This window comes from Saccopteryx bilineata, chromosome 4 (assembly GCF_036850765.1).
Source record: "Saccopteryx bilineata isolate mSacBil1 chromosome 4, mSacBil1_pri_phased_curated, whole genome shotgun sequence".
NCBI lineage: Eukaryota > Metazoa > Chordata > Mammalia > Chiroptera > Emballonuridae > Saccopteryx > Saccopteryx bilineata.
In genome coordinates, this window is record NC_089493.1 from 57,418,341 (window position 1) to 57,440,105 (window position 21,765).

The 21,765-nt window shown below is 42.5% G+C and overlaps 1 protein-coding gene across 4 annotated transcripts in view; it reads right to left on the reverse strand.

Annotated features, from left to right (window-relative positions):
- The window catches only part of TLN2 (talin 2), a 484,588-nt gene extending 472,259 nt beyond the window's left edge, over nucleotides 1-12,329 (reverse strand). For 2 of the 4 annotated variants that reach the window (XM_066274649.1, XM_066274645.1), the window contains exon 1: nucleotides 11,461-12,328. The gene's annotated coding sequence lies outside the window, so the exon portion shown is untranslated. Of the gene's footprint in view, nucleotides 1-10,046; nucleotides 10,069-11,460 lie in introns of those variants that run through there. The other 2 variants (XM_066274650.1, XM_066274646.1) reach the window with 2 other exon arrangements.
- Nucleotides 12,330-21,765: the final 9,436 nt, after the last annotated feature.

Below are 21,765 nucleotides of genomic sequence, written 5' to 3' on the forward strand. Positions count from 1 at the left end.
ACATATCCAACAGAGGATGCTACCAACCTTTAACAGTGGATCAATTGGATGGACAAAAAGCTAGTATCTGGTTTTTAACTTGCCTTTCCCTGACCGTTATGGAAGTTGAGAATCTTGTCATGTATATGGACCTTTAGCATTTCTCCTTTTGGAAACTGCCTGTTCATATCCTCTGCTTGAGGATGTTCATATCAACACATCTTTCCATTGTGTTGCCCTTCAAGTGCTATTTAATCACACACCTCTCCCCCCACATACCCAATCTATTAGACACACAAAGCACAAAGAATATCACAACCTAAAAACTCACTGTATGGGGTGAGGGTAGCAGTTGACTTTTTTTTGTGTGTGTGACAGAGACAAAGAGAGAGACAGGGACAGATAGGAAGGGAGAGAGGTGAGAAGCATCAATTATTTGCTGCAGCTCCTTAGTCAGTCATTCATTTATTGCTTTCTCACATGTGCCCCGATTGGGGGGGGGGGGCTACAGCACAGCGAGTGACCCCTTGCTCAAGCCAACACCCATGAGCTTCAAGCCAGCAACCATGGGGTCATATATATGATCCCACACTCAAGCCAGCGACCTCGCGCTCAAGCTGGTGAGCCCACGCTCAAGCCAATGGACCTCAGGGTTTCAAACCTGGGTCCTCTACATCCCGGTCTGACACTCTATCCACTGTGCCACCGCCTGGTCAGGCAGCAGATGTCTTCTTAGCCTGAAGTTCATGATAAGCCCTCCATAGCAGCTGCTGAATAAGTGACCAGCAGACATGAAAAAATTTAAGATTGCAGCTAGATGAGTAAAAAGGAAGTACAAATATTCATTACTTATTCTACATATTCAAGATAGCATCACTTTGGCTGAAATTATTAGTTAAGAGAAAAACAAAACCATAGTCTTGGAACTGACTCTGAAAATCCACTGTGAAATGGACAGCAAATGAGCCCAGCCTTAATTCATAGCTCAGAGTGACACATAAAGGCTCTCACAACTACAACATTTTGTACCCAGCCTTGTCCAACAGTTGTCATTCAAATGGCACCTACCACTAAGCCCAGGCTTGTTAGGATGGTCAATGGACAGGAAAAGGCTATTTAAAGCATTTTGTTTCTTTTTGTTGTTATTGCTTTTTATTTCTACCTCCTCCAAGGTTTTTTTTACCATTCAAAATCTTCGGCTTATTGGAGAAGGAGGTATGGGGAGGGCCCGCAGGGCAAGTCTGACAGAGTTCAAATTCTTTAACTCTTTTAACTTTAGGCAAAACATCTGGTTATACCCACCATTTATCCCCATTATTTGTAATAGTTCTGTTTGGCTTATGTTTTAACTAGTCTCTTCATTATGTATAAAAGTAATAGGATTAAAAAGTTCTGGGGGGAAAGTACTATAATTAAAAAGGCACCAGTAAGGTATGTTAAGCTATAATTCTGGTCCTGCTTATTAAGTTTTCCTTCTTGTCTTTTAACATTTTTTGTACCCAATAAAAGTAACTTTGAATTATTTAACACTTTTTAGTACTTCCTGTATTGGCCAAACACCATCCAAAATCTCCAAGCAAAATTATGACTCAAAAGTTCTGGAGCAATAATGTCACAGATCACAAGTTTTAGACACTGTCCCAAGAGTCTGGGCATGCCACACATACCACAACACACACACCACACAGCCTGGTAAACTGACAGGCAACTCTCCAAAACACAGAAGCATTTTCTTTTGAAGTTACTAAATATTCTTAATAGGAAAAAAAATTCTGGAACTTTGATCAAGCTGTGAAGTTATAATAAGAATCCGGCAAGAGGCAACAAAGCACAATTTATGACACTTTGTTAAGACAGGTATAAAAAAGTAAGTATCAGTTGTAACATCTCTTACAAAGGATCATTAGAAACGACTATGAACAATTGTATACTAACAAACTGGACAGCCTAGAAGAAATGGATCTCTTCCTAGAAACATACAACCTACCAAGATTGAATCATAATAAAATAAAAAATCTGAACAAACTGAATCAGTAGTCAAAAACCTCCCAAAACCAAAAGTCCAGGACCAAATAGCTTCACTGGTGAACTCTACCAAATATTCAAAGGAGAACTAATACCAATCCTTCTTGAACTCTTCTAAACTCATTTTCTGAGGCCAGCATTACCCTGATACTAGAACCAGATAAGGATGCCACACACAAACACACTCACACACACGCAAAAGATATAAGCCAATTCCTGAGGAGCACAGACGCAAAAATCCTCAACAAAATATTAGCAAACCGAATTTACCAATACATTAAATGATCGGATACTATGATCATATGGAATTTATTCTAGGATGGTTGGTTCAACAACCACAAAAAAGTCAATGTGATATATATACCACATTAACACACTGAATGATAAAAGTCATATGAGCAATCATTTTGATATATACAAAAAAAGCAGTTGACAAACATCATCTATTTACAATTTAAAAAAAATTCTCAACAATGCAAGTATAGAAAGAATATACCTCAACATAATAAAGACCATGTATGATAAGCCCATAGCTACTAACATCATACTCAATACTTTCAGCTTTTCACCACTAAGTATCAGAGCAAGATAAGGAACAAGAAAGGAATGTCTACTTTCACCTTCACCACTTTTATTTTTTTTAAACATTAAGACTTTCTTTTTATTTATTTATTTTTACAGAGACAGAGAGACAGTCAGAGAGAGGGATAGACAGGGACAGACAGACAGGAAGCATCAATCATTAGTTTTTCATTGCTCATTGCGACACCTTAGTTGTTCATTGATTGCTTTCACATATGTGCCTTGACTGCGGGCCTTCAGCAGACCAAGTAACCCCTTGCTTGAGCCAGCGACCTTGGGTCCAAGCTGGCGAGCTTTTTGCTCAAACCAGATGAGCCCGCGCTCAAGCTGGCGACCTCGGGGTCTCAAACCTGGGTTCTCAGTATCCCAGTCCGATGCTCTATCCACTGCGCCACTGCCTGGTCAGGCCACCGCCTTTTTTTTTTTTTTTTTTTAAGAGACAGAGAGTGAGCCAGAGAGAGAGATAGACAAGGACAGACAGACAGGAACGGAGAGAGACGAGAAGCATCAATCATTACTTTTTCATTGCGCGTTGCAACACCCTAGTTGTTCATTGATTGCTTTCTCATACGTGCCCTGACCGCGAGCCTTCAGCAGACCGAGCAGCCCCCCGCTGGAGCCAGCGACCTTGGGTCCAAGCCGGTGGGCTCTTGCTCAAACCAGATGAGCCCGCGCTCAACCTGGCGACCTCGGGGTCTCGAACCTGGGTCCTCTGCATCCCAGTCCGATGCTCCAACCACTGCGCCACCGCCTGGTCAGGCTGGCCACCACTTTTACTTAACATAATATTGGAAGTCCTAGCCACACCAATCAGTCAAAAATAAATAAATAAAAGAAATCCAAGTTAGCATGGAAGAAGTGGAACTGCCATTGTTTGCAGATGACATACTATATAGAGAACCCTAAAGACTCCACCAAAAAAACTATTATAACTGATAAATGAATTCAGTAAAATAGTGAGATGCAAAATTAATATTCAGAAATCAGTTGCATTTTTATACACCAATAGATAACTATCAGAGAGAGAAATTAAGAAACAATCGCATTTACAATTGCATCAAAATAAGAAAATACCAGCCCTGGCCAGTTGGCTCAGCGGTAGAGCATCGGCCCAATGTGTGGAAGTCCTGGTTTGATTCCTGGTCAGGGCACACAGGAGAAGCGCCCATCTGCTTCTCCACCCTTCCTGCTCTCCTCCCTCCCACGGCCAAGAGTCCATTGGAGCAAAGTTGAGCCAGGCGCTGAGGACAGCTTCATGGCCTTCGCCTTAGACACTAGAATAGCTCCTGTGGCAATGGAGCAACACCCCAGATGGGCAGAGCATTGCCCCTTGGTGGGCATACCAGGTGGATCCCAGTCGGGTGCATGCAGGAGTCTGTCTGACTGCCTCCCCATTTAACCAAGGTAAAGACCTATAACTTAGAAAACTATAGGACATTGAGGACAGAAATTGAAGAAGAAACAAATAAGTGCAGGGATGTACCATGCTCATGAATAGGAATAATTAGCCTTATTCAAGTGTCAGTGCTGGCCAGAGCAATCTACAGGTTCAATGCGATCTCTATCAGGGTACCAAAAACATTTTTCATGGTACTAGAACAAACAACCCTGTTTATTTTTATTTATTCATTTTTTTAGAGAGAGAGAGAGAGGTGAGAGAGAAGGGGGGAGGAGCTGGAAGCATCAACTCCCATATGTGCCTTGACCAGGCAAGCCCAGAGTTTTGAACCGGCGACCTCAGCATTTCTAGGTCAATGCTTTATCCACTGTGCCACCACAGGTCAGGCCAACCCTAAGTTTATATGGAGCCACAGAAGACCTTGAATGGCTGGAGCAATCTTGTGAGGGAATAACAGAGCTGAAGGTGTTATCCTGCCAAATATCAAAATATACCACAGGGCTGTAGTGGTTGAGGCAGCACAGTACTGTCATGTAGACAGACACATGGATCAATGGAACAGGACAGAGAACCCAGAAATGAATCCACACCCATATGATAAATTTATCTATGATGGAGGAGGCAGGAATATCCAGTAGGGAAGAAGCAGTCTCTTCAATGAATGCTATTGGGAAAACCAGATGGACACATGCAGAGGAATAAAGCTGCATCACTTTCTTGTACCATATGCATGAATAAACTCAAGATACAATATTGACTTGGATGTGGGACCTGAGGCTATAAAACTCCCAGAAGAAAACATGGGCAGTTGAGTCTTTGACATTGCTCTAAATAATATTTTTGGATGTGCCTCCTGAGGCAAGGGGAATAAAGAAAAAAAATAAACAAACAGGACTACATTAATCAAAGAAGTTTTTGTACAGCAAAGAAAACTATCAACAAAACAAAACGACAACCTGTTGAATGGGAGAAGATATTCACCAATGATGCATCTGACACAAGATTAATATTCAAAATATTTAAGGAACTCATACAACTTAACACGAAAAAACAAACAGTCCTATTGAAGAATGAGCAGAGGACCTGGATAGACATTTCCCAAGAGAGGACATGCACATGGCCAATTGACATAAAAAAGATACTCAACATCACTGGTCATCAGGGACATGCAAATTAAAACCATGCTAGGATGTCACCTCAGACCTGTCAGAAAGGCTATCATCAATAAATCAATAGACAACAAACGTTGGTAAAGATGTAGAGAGGGAGGAGCCCTCGTACACTGTTGGTGGGATTATGAATTGGGGAGGCCACTGTGGAGAACAGTATGAAAGTTCCTCAAAGATTCAAAAGTAGAAATACCATATGACCCAGCAATTTCACTTCCAAGTATTTATATGAAGAAATGCCAAACATTAATTCAAAGACATAAGCACTCCTATGTTCACTGCAGCACTGTTCACAATGGCCAACATATGGAAACAATTTGGATGTCCATTGATAGGTGGGTAAAAAAGATGTGGTGCATATATGCAGTGAAATATTGCTCAGCCATAAAAAAGAATAAAATCTTGCCATTTGCAACAACATGGATGCACCTAGAGCAGGGGTCCCCAAACTACGGCCCGCGGGCCACATGCGGCCCCCTGAGGCCATTTATCCGGCCCCCCGCTGCACTTCCGGAAGGGGTACCTCTTTCATTAGTGGTCAGTGAGACGCAAAGCATGGCATCGCTCACATACAGTACTACTTCCAGTGACATGGGATGCATGCCTCACGGCTCTGGAAGCATATCACATCACTTGTTACATCTAGCAGTGACAAATATGGAACCGGACATTGACCATCTCATTAGCCAAAAGCAGGCCCGTAGTTCCCATTGAAATACTGGTCAGTTTATTGATTTAAATTTACTTGTTCTTTACTTTAAATATTGTATTTGTTCCTGTTTTGTTTTTTTACTTTAAAATAAGATATGTGCAGTGTGCATAGAGATTTGTTCATAGTTTTTTTTATAGTCTGGCCCTCCAATGGTCTGAGGGACAGTGAACTGGCCCCCTGTGTAAAAAGTTTGGGGACCCCTGACCTAGAGGGTATTAAGTGAAATGGGACAAAAAAAGAAAGACAAATGCTATGTGGAATCTAGAGAACAAAGTAAATAAATAAAATAAAGAACAAAATATACAAACAAACAAACCATAGATACAGGGAACATTTTGATGGTTGTCAGAGGCCAGGGGGAGTTGGGAGAACACATCAGGAAAGGGAAGGGACTGAGATTTGAAATTGCCAGTTGTAAGAGCAGCTATGGGGATGTGGAAAACAGCATGGGGAGTATGATCAATAGTATTGTGGTGGCTATGTGTGGTGTCAGGTGGATGCTAGACCTGTCAGTGTGATCAATTCATAAGTTATGTAGCTGTCTGGGTCACTATGTTATATACCTAAAACTGATGGGGTATTTTGTCTCAGCTGTAACTGAAAATTTTATGTATGAAATTTTGGTATATATACAGGGGTGGGGAAAAGTAAGTTACTACTAATAATAAATACAATAATAAATTAATAATACAAGAATAAACTGTTTTGTGAACTCACAATGATAAACCTACTTTTGCCCAACCCTGTATATAATGGGATATTAGTCAGCCATTAAATAAAAATGAAATCTTGCCATCTGTAACAACATAGATGGACCTCAAGGGCATTATGCTTTAATAAGTCAGACAGAGAAAGACAAATACCATACAACCTTTCTTATATGTGAATTCTTTTTAAAGTTCATAGACATAAAGAACAAATTGTTGGTTAGAAGAGGGGGGGTAAGGTAAGAAATAGATGAACTTTTTTTAGTTTAAATAAATTGAATAAAAAAACTTTAATAGCTAAATATTATGGATAAAAACTTGGGAATAAAGATTTAAAAGTTTATAGTAAAACTTTATTTCTGGCCCTGGCCATTTGGCTCAGTGGTAGAGCGTCGGCCTGGTGTGCGGAATTCCCGGGTTCGATTCCCGGCCAGGGCACACAGAAGAAGTGCCCATCTGCTTCTCCACCCCTCCCCCTCTCCTTCCTCTCTGTCTCTCTCTCTCTTCCCCTCCCACAACCAAGACTCCATTGAAGCAAAGATGGCCCGGGCGCTGGGGATGCCTCCATGGCCTCTGCCTCAGGCACTAGACTGGCTCTGGTCGCAACAGAGCGATGCCCCAGATGGGCAGAGCATTGCCCCCTGGTGGGCGTGCCAGGTGGATCCTGGTTGGGCGCATGCGGGAGTCTGTTTGACTGCCTCCCCGTTTCCAGCTTCAGAAAAATACAAAAAAAAAACCACCAAAACTTTATTTCTGCTTCACTGAGAAATTTTTTCCTTTTTAAAAAGTTCATTTTTAGGCCCTGTCCAGTTGGCTCAGTGGTAGAGCCTCTGTGGGGGGTATGGATGGATGCCCTGGCTTCAATTTCTGGTCAGGGCACACAGGAGAAGCGAACATCTGCTTCTCCACCCCTCGTCCTCATCCTTCTCTGTCTCTTTTTCTCTGTCTTCCCCTGCTGCAACCACAGCTCAATTGGTTTGAGCGCATAGGCCCTGGGAGCTGGGGATGGCTCCCTGGAGCCTCTTGCCTCAGGCACTAAAAATAGCTCAGTTGCTAGCATGACCCTAGATGGGCAGAGCATCAGCTCCAGACAGGGGTTGTGGGGAGGATCCCGGTCCCGGTGCAAGTGGGAATCTGTCTATCTCCTCTCCTCACTTGTAAAGAAGAAAAAAAAGTTAATTTTTATTATATAATGTTTAACATATGCATAAATATGTGACATGTATGTAGTTATAAAGCATAATAGTAAATAAACATTTGTAGATGTACAGTATGTCCGTAAAGTCATGGTGCACTTTTGACCAGTCACAGGAAAGCAACAAAAGATGACAGAAATGTGAAATCTGCACCAAATAAAAGGAAAACCCTCCCAGTTTCCACAGGATGATGTGGCAGCATGTGCGCATGCGCAGATGATGACGTAACACCGTGTTTACAGCAGAGCAGCCCACAGCCAAGCCAGTCAAGATGTGGACAGTACAGAGGAAAGTTCAGTGTGTTCTGTGGCTCGCTAAATTCGAATCTATGACCAAAGTGCAACGTGAATATAGGCACGTTTATAACGAAGCACCACCACATAGGAATAACATTACTCAGTGGGATAAGCAGTTGAAGGAAACCGGCAGTTTGGTGGAGAAACGCCGTTCTGGCAGGCCATCAGTCAGTGACGCGTCTGTAGAGGCTATACGGGATAGCTACCTAAGGAGCCCTAAAAAATCTGTGCGTGAGCCCACATTGAACTGCACTAAATAGGTATGAAACTGGGAGAGTTCTCCTTTTATTTGGTGATTTCACATTTCTTTTTAAATTTAATTTAATTTAATTTTTATTTTATTTATTCATTTTAGAAAAGGAAAGAGAGAGAGAGAGAGAGAGGAGAGAGAGAAGGGGGGGGAGAAGCAGGAAGCATCAACTCCCATATGTGCCTTGACCAGGCAAGCCCAGGGTTTCGAACTGGCGACCTCAGCATTTCCAGGTCAACGCTTTATCCACTGCGCCACCACAGGTCAGGCAGATTTCACATTTCTATTGTCTTTTGTTGCTTTCCTGTGACCGGTCAAAAGTGCACCATGACTTTATGGACACACTGTATTTATTTTTCTGAGCATAGTTGTTAAAATGTTAGATTGTTCACCACCTGTAACCATCCATGCTTAATGTCTTGGGAATTAATGATAAGCTGGGAGGGAGAAGTGGAGGAGTAGGGGAATATTAATGACAGAAACTGGACTAGAAAATACACACACATACACACACACACACCTCTTTGTAAAAACTGATTTCACTTAAAAATACTCTAGGGAAGTGTTTGAAAAACCCTGAACAAGCAGGTTTAGCAGTAGGTGAATTCAAGACTCACACATAGCCTATGCCTGTAAAGAATATGCCCAGTACTCATTCAACAGGGTCAACTTAAAGATTCACTTCCCCTGTCCAGGTAGAAGCACAAGGCCAAAAAAAGTGGTGCAAAGGCAGAGGAAAACCAGTGACTTCCCCAATCTGAGGAGCCCTGTGTTTCTGTGATTTAAGTGGGAACTTTAGGAAACTGATGGAGACTTTCTGCAACTGATTTCTAATTTAGTTCACTAATGCCAATTTTAGGGAACTGTACCTTGGACTCTGGGTGTTTTCCACAATTCTAGGGCTCAATGAAAAAAAATAACATCCATTCAGGTATCCCTTCCCTTTCATGGCCACTTGTCACATACAGGGCACTTCATCAGTTTTTGTATACCTATTCCAAATCACCAATCAAGGAAGAATGATGACATTCACAGTGAATGGAGCCACTTAAGGAAGTGGACAAGGAAGGAGCAGCCTAATCCCTGACATGGCAGGGCACATCTCAGACAAAAAAGCTTTCCTTCTCTTCCCCGCCCGGATTCCCCGTTTCTGTGATCCCTTGAAGCCTCCCCAAAGATGAAGCCCCCAAAGTGCTGGCATGACCTCAAATACTATGGTATCGTTTCAGTAAGAAGACAAGGAGAAAGGCTAGCACGTGCCTGCATTCAGTTGATTGTAGGTCAGCAAACACGCCCGTCCCCTGCTCCTTGGCAAAGCAAAAAATCACAACCTGTTTAAAAAGTAAAGATGCACTCACTCCTGAGAAGTCGCCAACTCCAAGCTCCAGAGAAAGGACGATCACGAGCAACCTGATGAATGCCCCAAATCAGCACACCCAGGTACGATTAGGCGCCAAAGTAAGTGTACGTTGAGCATCAGGGTGATTGTAATTTGGGGGGTTCATTTCTCCAGGATCTCATCTGTACCTGCCTGTCTTTAGCTGTGTCTTGACCAACGCCAACACTTCAGCGCATTCCTCTCTTCTTCTGGAAATAATCCGGGGTGAGTTTTCACCACAAGACACAGATTCTGAATCAACTCCCCCATGTCACCTCTGCTCTTCACGAGCAGCAAAAATCAAGTTTCCCCGTGCATCACCTGAAGACCCAATTTATGGAAATCCCCCTTACCTTGCCAGCAAAAGCTGGCATCGTGGCGACAGCAGAGCACGCAGTTGCGGGCGTTGCTGCTGTCGCCGCCACAGCCTAGGAGGCGGTAGGAAGCTCAGACAGTTCTGCGGCCCCTGGCGACCGCAAGCCAGGCCCTTGGCGCTGAACCGCGAACCCAAGCGCCTCTTCTCCCGCAGGGAGTGAGCTCCGGCGCCGGCGGAGCGCCCCGGCGAACCTAGGCACCAGGATAAAGCTCTGCACCCGGCTCCCGACCGGGGGACACCTCCAAGCGCACGGTTCCCGCGGAGCGCCGGGGCAGCGAGGAGAGGGGCGTGTTCCTTGAGCCTCCGAGCCCCAACGCCGCGTCCTGGTGGGACAGGCGAGGCGACCGCGCTGCCCCTGACGGCGACTCTGGGCCCGCAACCCCAGCCGAACTGGCGACGCGCTGCAGCCCGCGCGCCCTTGCGGGGACAGCCGCCGTGCTCGTCGAGCGCGGCCGCCTCCGCGCCGGCCTCGGTGCCAAACTTTCCCGGCGAAAACCGCTCCTGCCTCTCCTGCGGGGGCGCCGCGCTATCTCCCGGGCCCAGAAACTGTTCGCCCCCTCCCCTCCGCAGCCAAGACCCACTGAAAATATGGCGCCCTCGAACGTCGTTTCGCGGTCCCCTCCGGGAATCCCTAAACGCCAGTCTCCAGGACCCCCGGCTCCCAATGGGCGCGAAATTTCGGGCGCCGCTCGTCCAGTGCGACACTGAATCCAAATCCAGCGGCACTGAATCCAAATGCTGCCCTCGTCCTTCAGCGGCCAGCAGTTTGCTGGTGGCGAAATTGCCAAGTAAGCGGGAGTCGTAGAATAGACAGGTATTAGAGTCCAGGACTGGAGAAGGAGCTCGGCACCCGCGTGCTGTCCTTGCCCGGAGCCTCGGCCGGAGACTTGTTTGCAAAGTGGCGCTGGAGTCGGGGCGGCCAGTGCTGGAATGAAGCCGCTCCGCCAGCGCCAGCTCCCCGGGCACGGGGGCCCGACCGGGGCCGAGGGGACACTCCAGGCAGGCGAGGCCGCTTTTCAAAGCCCAGTTACCGGAAACCCAGCGGGAGCTCCGCAGGGGACCGACTGCCCATGGCCAGGAATCCGCTCTTGGGCGCCGGCTGCGAGGCTGTTTGCAAACCGCTGCGCCGAGATCGAGTGCAGTGAAACATACATGTGCAATAGACAGGTGCATTTATTTTATTTTATTTTTATTTTCCTGCTGAAAGCCCTCCTAGAAGATCAAACCTGGGAGCTTTGCAGGGTTTTTTCTGCATTGGCATCACTCACGAGATGCAAAAGGAAGGGAAAACCACCCACATTTTCCTTCTGTACGGAGGGAAAAGACACGAGAAATTCATGCAACGTGCATGCAGCTGGAGGAGGAAAACCCGAGTGAGCCGTGCGCCTTACCGGGGGATGCATTTACTGTCTCTTTGCAGAGCGCCTGCCCGGGAGTGCAGCCGGCGTCCCCCAGCGCGCCCGGCGACCGCTCTGCTCTCGCAGCCGCTTCAGCCGCTACCGCCGCCGCTGGCTCCGAGCGCGGAACAAGAGCCGAGGGCGAGCGCGAGCGCACGGCCCGCGAGCGCGGGGAGGGCAGGAAGCGCGTCATCACTCGGGGACGAAGCGGCCCCGCGCGGCTCCGGTCCGGCCGCGGCTCGGCGCGGCACTGGGGCTGTGCCAGTGCGGGCGCCGCGAGCCCCTCCTGGGTTTCTATCCCGCGGCCGGGTGCTAGGAGGGTCCGTGAGGGAAGGTGACGCGCTGGCCGAGCTGTCGCGTTAAGAGGGAGGCGCAGGGTTACCGCGGCTCCCCAGAATTCGAGCTGTGCTGTGTAAGGGAGATTGGGTTGGCGTGGGGGAGACGCGGCACCTTTTGGAATGGGGCCCCAGGGTTGGCAGAGCGCTTAGCTCGACCACTGGCCAAGCCCTGGAGTAAGCGAGGTGTGGTTCCAGCGAGAGGACTTGGGCGTGCTATGAGGTTCTACTGCGGTTCTGGCGGAGGGACTCTGCACGTGTTACATACGAAGACTCTGACGCTCTGCTGGTCAGAGGTCACTTGGATGTTTTTGAGAACAACTTTAGGGATGGGGGATGTACTTGATTAAATTAATGAGAGAAAAAAAAAAATGTTCTGCTTACTGTGCCCTTGAATGGTGTCATTTACCTTTTACATTTACAGTCATCAGGAAATGTTGCAGGATGACATGGAACGACTTGAAAGTTATTAAGCAAAGAGACATCACAATACATGATGTACTACTGCATGATCCCACTTTTAAAAACTGATGTATGGAGAAGGGCAGAAAAGAATGGATGGATAAATGCCAGGACATTAACTAGGTTGCTCAGTGATTAGTGGAATCGTGTGATTTTTATTTTTCTGCTTAGTTTACTGATTTTTCTGTAAGAGGCACATTATTTTTGTAATTAAAAAATGTTTTTAAGTAAACTGCAACTTTTTGGTGTTCATTAGAGCATGAAACTGCACTATAAACTGGAGAGAGTGAGTTGATTTTGCAAATTAAAACTATCTTGAAGATGCCATTGGGACATTGGATAAGTCTGGACATTCTGTAAGAACAATAGTATGTCATTGTCTAGGCTGATGAACTTAATTTTATTATGACTGCAAAGATCTTTATAACCTTAGACTACAGCTTTGTTGCTTATAGTATAGAGTCATCTTTATAAATCAAAAAGCACAGTCAGAAAACCAATTAATTGGCGACTTGAGAAAATCCTAAAAGTTGCAGGAAATAGACTCTCTAATTGCACAAGTACAGGTAAAACGTTTCTGCTCACCACAGCTTTTTAAACATTCACCAATCTAACAATAACTTTTAGCAGTAAGCTACGTCCAGGGACCATTAATAACTAAATGCTTGTTGATTTCTGTAAGAAATTGCTAATAAGTGGATTAAATTAATGCCACCTAAATTGTCCCTCAGTTTACTGACAAAAAGCAACCATAGTTAACATGCCAGGCTACATCAAAAGAAGCTCATCGAAACAAAAATTATTTGCAACTAAAATCATTTTTCCCTTCCACTTAGTCCTGGCTTCACAAGGCCTAATGGCTTCCCATCACAATCAGTTTTTTCTTCAACCTGAATTTCAAGGTTTCCCATCACTTAATTCACCCTTCTCAAAGAAGCTCCATGAGCTTCCACTGACTGCCAAGGAGATACTGTTTAATGTTAAAAGGTAAGCTCCATGAGAGCAAGGACCTTATCTGCATATTTCTGCCTACAAGAGGGTCTGGCATAGCATTGGTTAATGCAGCAATTTTTACTTCTCAAAATAGCAGCCAAGCCTGACCTGTGGTGGCGCAGTGGATAAAGTGTTGACCTGGAAATGCTGAGGTGGCCGGTTCGAAACCCTGGGCTTGCCTGGTCAAGGCACATATGGGAGTTGATGCTTCCAGCTCCTCCCCCCTTCTCTCTCTCTGTCTCTCCTCTCCCCCTCTCTCTCTCTCCCCCCCTCTCCTCTCTAAAAATGAATAAATAAAAAAAAAAAAATTAAAAAAAAAAATAGCAGCCAATTGCTATGACATTCAGAGCTGTGAGGTGAAGGTGTCTGAATATCTGTGAAAAACTAATGTAATTAATAACTTTTTTTTTTTTTTTTTTTGGTTCTCTGAGATCAAACAGCTTTCTGCAGTGAGAAAGAACATTAATCCTAGAACTCTGCTTTAGTCCTGACTTCTAACCAACTGACTTTGGACATTTCACTTACTGTTATTATACCTCAGTTTATGAAACCTTATGACCTCAGAGCCATTTACTATTTCTTTAGAAAAACCAACTCTTAACTATTCTTTTGCCTACCAGTATATTATTCAACAATTTCCCCAATAGAAGTAAAATTGATTTCACTAGTAACCTAAAGTAAGTGCTCTGAAATAGAGACTCCTCCCCTAGGCCTGAAAAGATCATTATTTCTAAATTTAGCGTTGACTGACAGTCCTCTTTCTTTATAGAGAGATAGGTAGATAGATAGATAGATCATATATGTCTTAGTCACAAGTGACCATAGTTCTTCGTAGATTAGCAAAATATCTGACTTCTTTTAACAAGTTCACATTCTGGGGCTTTGTCTTCATCCAGCAGAGGAAAATATGGTGGCAGTTTATTTTAGATTATGTAGGTAGAACCTAAGGTAAAACATCCCATCTAATCAATTTGCCACGCTTCCATATTGTACCACTCCGTGCCAAGCAGATCGTTAGGAACTGAAAACTAATACACATTTTGTGTGAATAAAGAGTGCAACATTTGGGGAAGTAAACCAAATAGATATCTTCTAAGTTATTTATAAATACATCTAGAACAAAAACTCGGTTTTTTTCCACAATCTAGAGCTATGAATACCAAACAAGATGTTGATTGGTACTAAAGAGCCTGACAAATGATTTAATCTCCTGACTTCCTGCATGCATGTGTGTATATACCTAAGCAACTGACTCCATATTGAAGAGGAAAAGGAAATTCCACCAAATATTTGTTACACTTTTCTTTATAAGATCATCTTGTTATGTTAATAATATGATCATTTGTGTTATGTTAGGATATCTTCTAGTGGTTCTTTAATACAAAACACGAACAGTTTGTGGCATTATCCCCCTATGTGTCCGCTCCCTGGAGCAAGGTGGATGTGAGAACAACATTTTCTAAAAGTTGCCTATACTGGGAACCAAGATGGAAACAAGATACCCAGGCTTCTGTTAGCTCTCCATCTCCTTTCTAATTATAAGTTCTAGGAGCAAATATTACCTAATAATTACAAAGGGAATATTATCCGAGTTTCTATACAAAAGATAATTACTTTCATTTTATTTGAAAGGCAGATACTTGACATTTTGCAAAGATTAATATATTTTAGTATTTTAACTATCTGTAATCATGGGGCATCAACTCATTCCTGACTATTCAGGATGGACTGATAGGTGCAGATTTAAATGTCTTCTTCTTTTTTTTTTTTTTTGTATTTTTCTGAAGTAAGAAGTGGGGAGGCAGAAAGACAGACTCCTGCATGCACTCAACCGAGATCCACCGGGCATGCACACTAGGGGCAATGATCCGTTGCAACTGGAGCCATTCTAGCATCTGAACTGGAGGCCATGGAGCCATTCTCAGCACCCAGGGCCAATTTTGCTCCCATGGAGCCTTGGCTGTGGGAGGGGAAGAAAGAGATAGAGCGAAAGGAGAGAGGGAAGGGTGGAGAAGCAGATGGGTGCTTCTCCTGTGTGCCCTGGCCAGGAATCAAACACGGGACTTCCACACGTCAGGCCAATGCTCTACCACTGAGCCAACCGGCCAAAGCCAAATTTGTCTTTTTAAGAGAAAATTGCTCACATGAATTCATGAAATGATTGCTATTATTGTTTCCTACACAGGACATGTTGGAGATTAATTTTTATTTTCCTATGTTATATAAAACACCCAATGGGGCCCTGGCTGGTTGGCTCAGCGGTAGAGCGTCGGCCTAGCGTGCGGAGGACCCGGGTTCGATTCCCGGCCAGGGCACACAGGAGAAGCGCCCATTTGCTTCTCCACCCCTCCGCCGCGCTTTCCTCTCTGTCTTTCTCTTCCCCTCCCGCAGCCAAGGCTCCATTGGAGCAAAGATGGCCTGGGCGCTGGGGATGGCTCTGTGGCCTCTGCCCCAGGTGCTAGAGTGGCTCTGGTCGCAACATGGCGACGCCCAGGATGGGCAGAGCATCGCCCCCTGGTGGGCAGAGCGTCGCCCCTGGTGGGCGTGCCGGGTGGATCCCGGTCAGGCGCATGCGGGAGTCTGTCTGACTGTCTCTCCCTGTTTCCAGCTTCAGAAAAAAAATGAAAAAAAAAAAAAAAAAAAACACCCAATGGGATGTTTAATGTCTCTGAAGAAACGTGTGGTCTAGAAGAATACCAAATTATGCTAAAGTAGATTAAGTAGATTAATCTTTCATTCAAATCAAGTGGTTAATATAAGCAGTATGTGAGGCAAGATGTTTCTTTTTTATCACTTGCTCATTGCTTTGAGAGAGTTTATTATACTGTGAGGATAAAAAATGTTTTTGAAATACGTTTTTATTATGGATCATAAAAATTCATATTAAATATGTAACTGTTAAGTCTCTTTAGCCATTTGCCATTTTATTGTTAAATAGATATACATGTTTTTATTAAATGTTCTGTAATACCAAGACTCTATAGAAAGACATTTTTTTATTTTAAATTTTATTTAGAAAATTAACTTGAACAGGTGATATTGATCAATAAGAGTACATAGGTTTGGCCTGACCTGTGGTGGCACAGTGGATAAACCGTCGAACTGGAAATGCTGAGGTCGCTGGTTCGAAACCCTGGGCTTGCCTGGTCAAGGCACATATGGGAGTTGATGCTTCCAGCTCCCCCCCCCTTCACTCTCTCTGTCTCTCCTCTCTTTCTCTCCCTCTCCTCTCTAAAATGAATTTAAAAAAAGAGTACATAGGTTTCAGGTAAATGTCTCTATAGCATTTGACCTGTTGATTATGTTGTATACACATCACCAAAGTCAAATCATTTTCTGTCACCGTATATTTGTCCCTCTTTATATCCTTCCTTCCACTTCCTCCCCTCCTCCTTCTGCGCCCCCTCCCCCATATCCCCTTCCCACTGGTAACCACTTCACTTTTATCTATGTCCATGAGTCTCAGATTTATGTCCCACCTATGTGTAAAATTATAGTTCTTAGCTTTTCCTGATTTACTTATTTCACTCAGTATAATGTTTTTAAGGTCCATCTATGTTGTCATAAATGTCACTATGTCATAATTTCTTATGGCTGAGTAGTATTACATTGTATATATGTACCACTTCTTCTTTATCCAGTCCTCTATCAAGGGTCACTTTGGTTGTTTCCATGTGTTGGCCACTGTGAATGATGCTTCAATGAACATGGGGATACATGTGTCTTTACGTACCATTCTTTTCGAGTTTTAGGAGTAGATACCCAGTAAAGGGATTGCTGGGTCTTAAGGTAGTTCTATTCTTAATTTTTTGAGGAACCATCATACTTTCTTTCATAATGGTTGTACTAGTTTGCATTCCCACCAGCAATTTATGAGGGTTCCTTTCTCCACAGCCTCTTCAACACTTGTTATTACCTGTCTTGTTGATAATAGCCTATCTAACAGGTGTGAGGTGGTATCTCATTGTAGTTTTGATTTGTATTTCTCAAATAGCTAGTGAAGATGAGCATCTGTTCATATATCTGATGGCCATTTGTATGTCCTCTTGGGAGAAGTGTCTGTTCATGTCCTCTTCCCATTTTTTAATTGGATTGTTTGCTTGTTGCTGAGTTTTGAGTTCTTTATATATTTTGGATATTGACCCCTTATCGGAGCTGTTGTTTGAAAATATCTCCCATTTGAATGGCTGCCTATTTGTTTTGTTGTCAGTTTCTTTTGCTGTGCAGAAAATTTTTAGTTTGATATAGTCCCATTCATTTATTTTTGCCTTTACTTCCCTTGCTTTTGGGGTCAAATTCATAAATTGTTCTCTACGGCCAAGATCCATGAGCTTAGTACCTATGTTTTCTATGTAATTTATTGTTACAGATCATATATTTAGGTCTTTGATTCATTTTGAATTAATATTTGTGAAGGGAGACAAACTGTAGTCAAGTTTTATTCTTTTGCATGTGGCTTTCCAATTTTCCAAGCACCATTTATTGAAGAAGCTTTCTTCTCTCCATTGTGTGTTTTTGGCTCCTTTGTCAAAGATGATTTATCCATATATATGTGGTTTTATTTCTGGGCTCTCGATTCTGTTCCATTGGTCTGTATGTCTGTTTTTCTGCCAATACCATGCTGTTTTGATTATTGTGGCTCTGTAGTATAATTTGAAGTCAGGTAGTGTGATACCTCCAGCTTCAACTTCATTCTTTTTTTCTCAGGATTGCTTTGGCTATCCTGGTTTTCTTATGGTTCCATTCAAACCTGGTAATTTTTTGTTCTATTACTTTAAAAAAGACATTGGAATTTTGATGAGGATTGCATTAAATTTGTATATTGCCTTGGGTAATATGGCCATTTTAACTATGTTGATTCTTCCAATCCATGAACATGGTATTTTTCCATTTCATTGTCTTTTTCAATTTCTTTCAATAATGTTTTGTAGTTTTCAATATATAGGTCCTTCACATCCTTTGTTAAGTTTATTCCTAGATATTTTTGTTGTTGTTCTTGCAATTATAAAAGAAATTGGGTTTTTTTAGTTCATTCTCCGATGTTTCATCATTGGCATATAGGAAAGCAGTAGATTTTTGTATATTGATTTTGTATCCTGAGACTTTACTGTATTGATTTATTGTTTCTAATAGTGTTTTAGTGGAGTCTTTGGGGTTTTCTATATATGGAACTACACCACCTGAAAAAAGTGGTACTTTTACTTCTTTCCTGATATGGATACCTTTTATTTATTTCTTTTGCCTGATTGCTCTGGCTAAGGTAAGATTTTCAGAACTATGTTGAATAAGAGTGGAAAGAGTGGGTAGCTTTTTCTTGTTCCTCATTTTAGAGGAAAAGCCTTCATTTTTTCACCAGTTAGTATGATATTAGCTGATGGTTTGTCATATATGGCCTTTATTATGTTGAGATACTTTTCTTCTATTCCAATTTTATTGAGTGTTTTAAATATAAAGGGATGTTGTATCTTATTGAATGCCTTTTCTGCATCTGTTGATAGGATCATATGATTTTTGTTCTTTGTTTTGTTGATGTGGTATATTATGTTTATCAATTTTGGTATATTGAACCATCCTTGTGGTCCTGGAATGAATTCCACTATATGGCGATGTATTGTTTTTTTAATGTGTTGTTGTATTTGATTTGCTAGTATTTTGTTTAGGATTTTTGCATCTGTATTCATTAGAGATTTGTTCTGTAGTTTTCTTTTCTTGTGTTGTCCTTGCCAGGTTTTGGTATCAGGGTTATATTGGCCTCATAAAATGTGTAGGGGAGTATTGCCTCTTCTTCTATTTTTTGGGAAACTTTAAGAAGGATAGGTACCAAAACTTCTTAGAATATTTGGTAGAATTCACTAGTGTAGCCATCTGGTCCTGGACTTTTGTTTTTGGGGAGGTTTTTGATAGTTGTTTCTATCTCCTACCTGCTTATAGGTTTAATTCGGTTTTCCAGTTCTTCGTGACTCAGTCTAGGAAGATTGTATAGTTCTAGGAATTTATCTATTTCCTCTAGGTTGTTGAATTTGGTGGCATACAATCTTTCATAATATTCTACTATGATCCTTTGTAAGCCTATGATGTCTGTGGTAATTTCTCCTCTTCATTTTGGATTTTGTTTATATGAATCCTTCCTCTTTTTTCCTTAGTGAGTCTAGCCAGTGGTTTGTCACTTTTATTGATCTTTTTAAAGGACTAGCTCTTTGTTGTATTAATCTTTTCTATAGTTTTTTTTGTTCTCTATTTAATTTAGTTCTGCCCTAATTTTTACTATTTCCTTTTTTCTGCTGACTTTAGGTTGCCTTTGTTCTTCTTTTTCTAGTTCCTTAAGGTATGATGTTAGGTTGCTTACTTGGGATCTCTCTTTTTCTTACTATAAGCCTGTAAAGATATAAATTTCCATCTCATTGCCGTTTTCACTGCATCCTAGAAATTTTTATATGTAATGTTGTCATTTTAATTTGTCTATATATATCTTTTGATCTCTGCTTTTATTTCTTTTTTTTTTCTTTTTTTTTTTTCTGAAGTTGGAAACGGAGAGGCAGACATACTCCCGCATGCGCCCAACCAGGATCCACCCAGCACGCCCACCAGGGGGCGATGCTCTGCCCCTCTGGGGCGTCACTCTATTGCAACCAGAGCCATTCTAGCACCTGAGGCAGAGGCCACAGAGCCATCCTCAGTGCCCGGGCCATCCTTGCTCCAATGGAGCCTCGGCTGTGGGAGGGGAAGAGAGAGACAGAGAGGAAGGAGAGGGGGAGGGGTGGAGAAGCAGATGGACGCCTCTCCTGTGTGCCCTGGCCGGGAATCAAACCCGGGACTCCTACACGCCAGGCCGACGCTCTACCACTGAACCAACTGGCCAGGGCCTATTTCTTTTTTGACCCAGTCAATTTTTAGAAGTACGTTATTTAATTTTCACATTTATGTGGGGTTTTTTACTTCCTTTTTACAGTTGAATTCTAATTTCAAAACCTTATGATCAGAAAATATGCTTGATATAATTTTAATCTTACTGAATTTGTTGATGTTAATTTTGTGGCCCAATGTTTGGTCTGTCCTTGAGAATGTTCCATGCACATTGTAGAAGAATGTATAATCTGCTGTTTTGGGATGGAATGTCCTATAAATGTCTATTATGACCATTTGGTCCAGAGTGTCATTTAAGGCCGATATTTCTTTATTGATTTCCTGTTTGGATGCTTTATCTAAATAAAGCCATCAATGGTGTGTTGAAAGCTCCAAGTATGATTGTGTTTATGTCTGCTTTTTTTTATATCAGTTAGTATATGTCATATATTTTGGTGCTCCCTAGTTCAGTGAATATATATATTAAGAAGTGTTATATCTTCTTGATACAATGTCACCTTTATCATTATGAAATGTTTAACTTTGTCTCTAGTTACCTTTATTGTCTTGAAGTCAGCATTGTCAGATATGAGTATGGCTACACTTGCTTTTTTTATATATTATTTGCTTGGAGAATCATTTTCCAACCTTTCACTTTGAATCTACTTTTGTCCTTGCAGCTTTGATGTGTCTCTTGAAGGCAGCATATGGTTGCATTTTGCTTTTTGATCCAGTATGCTACTCTGTGCCTCTTTATTGGTGAGTTCAGTTCATTTATATTTAAAGTAATTATTGACACAAGATTTTTCTGTAGCCATTTTATGTTTTGTTTTCTGGTAGCTCTGTGTCTTATTTGGTTCTTCTCTTTTTTGTTTCTGTCAGTTGGTTTTGTTTAGTGGTATACCATACTTTTCCCCCCTGTGTTCCTTTTTCTTTTCTTTTTTTAATACTTTATTGATTTTACAGAGACAGGAGAGACGTGGGAGCATGGAATGGGAAGTAACAACTCATAGTTGCTTCATGTTAGTTGTTCATTGCTTGCTTGCTGTATGTGCCTTGACCAGGGAAGCCCAGGGTTTCAAACCGGCAACCTTGGCATTCCAGGCCGAAGGTTTATCCACTGTACCACCACAGGCCAGGCTGTTTTTCTTTTTTAAGCTGTGTGTTTTAATAGTGCCTTTTCATGGGTGGTTACCATTAGGTTATTAAAAGAAAAATATACATATGTATAAGAGTCCTTTGTCTTATGAGTGTTTCTGCATTCCATCTTCCTTTGCTACTTCAGATCTCTATCCTCTCCTCTTTTCTGTTCTTTTTGTCACAGATTATACTTGTTTTGTTTTATTTGGGTTTTTTTTTTGTTTGTTTGTTTTTGTGACAGAGAAAGACAGAGAGAGACAGGGAGAGGGACAGACAAACAGGAACAGAGAGAGATGAGAAGCATCAATCATCAGTTTTTCTTTGTGACACCTTAGTTGTTCATTGATTGCTTTCTCATACGTGCCTTGACCGTGGGGCTACAGCAGACTGAGTAACCCCTTGCTCGAGCCAGCAACCTTGGGTCCAATCTGGTGAGCTTTGTTCAAACCAAATGAGCCCGCGCTCAAGCTGGTGACCTCGGGGTCTCGAACCTGGGTCGTCTGCATCCCAGTCCAACTTTCTATCC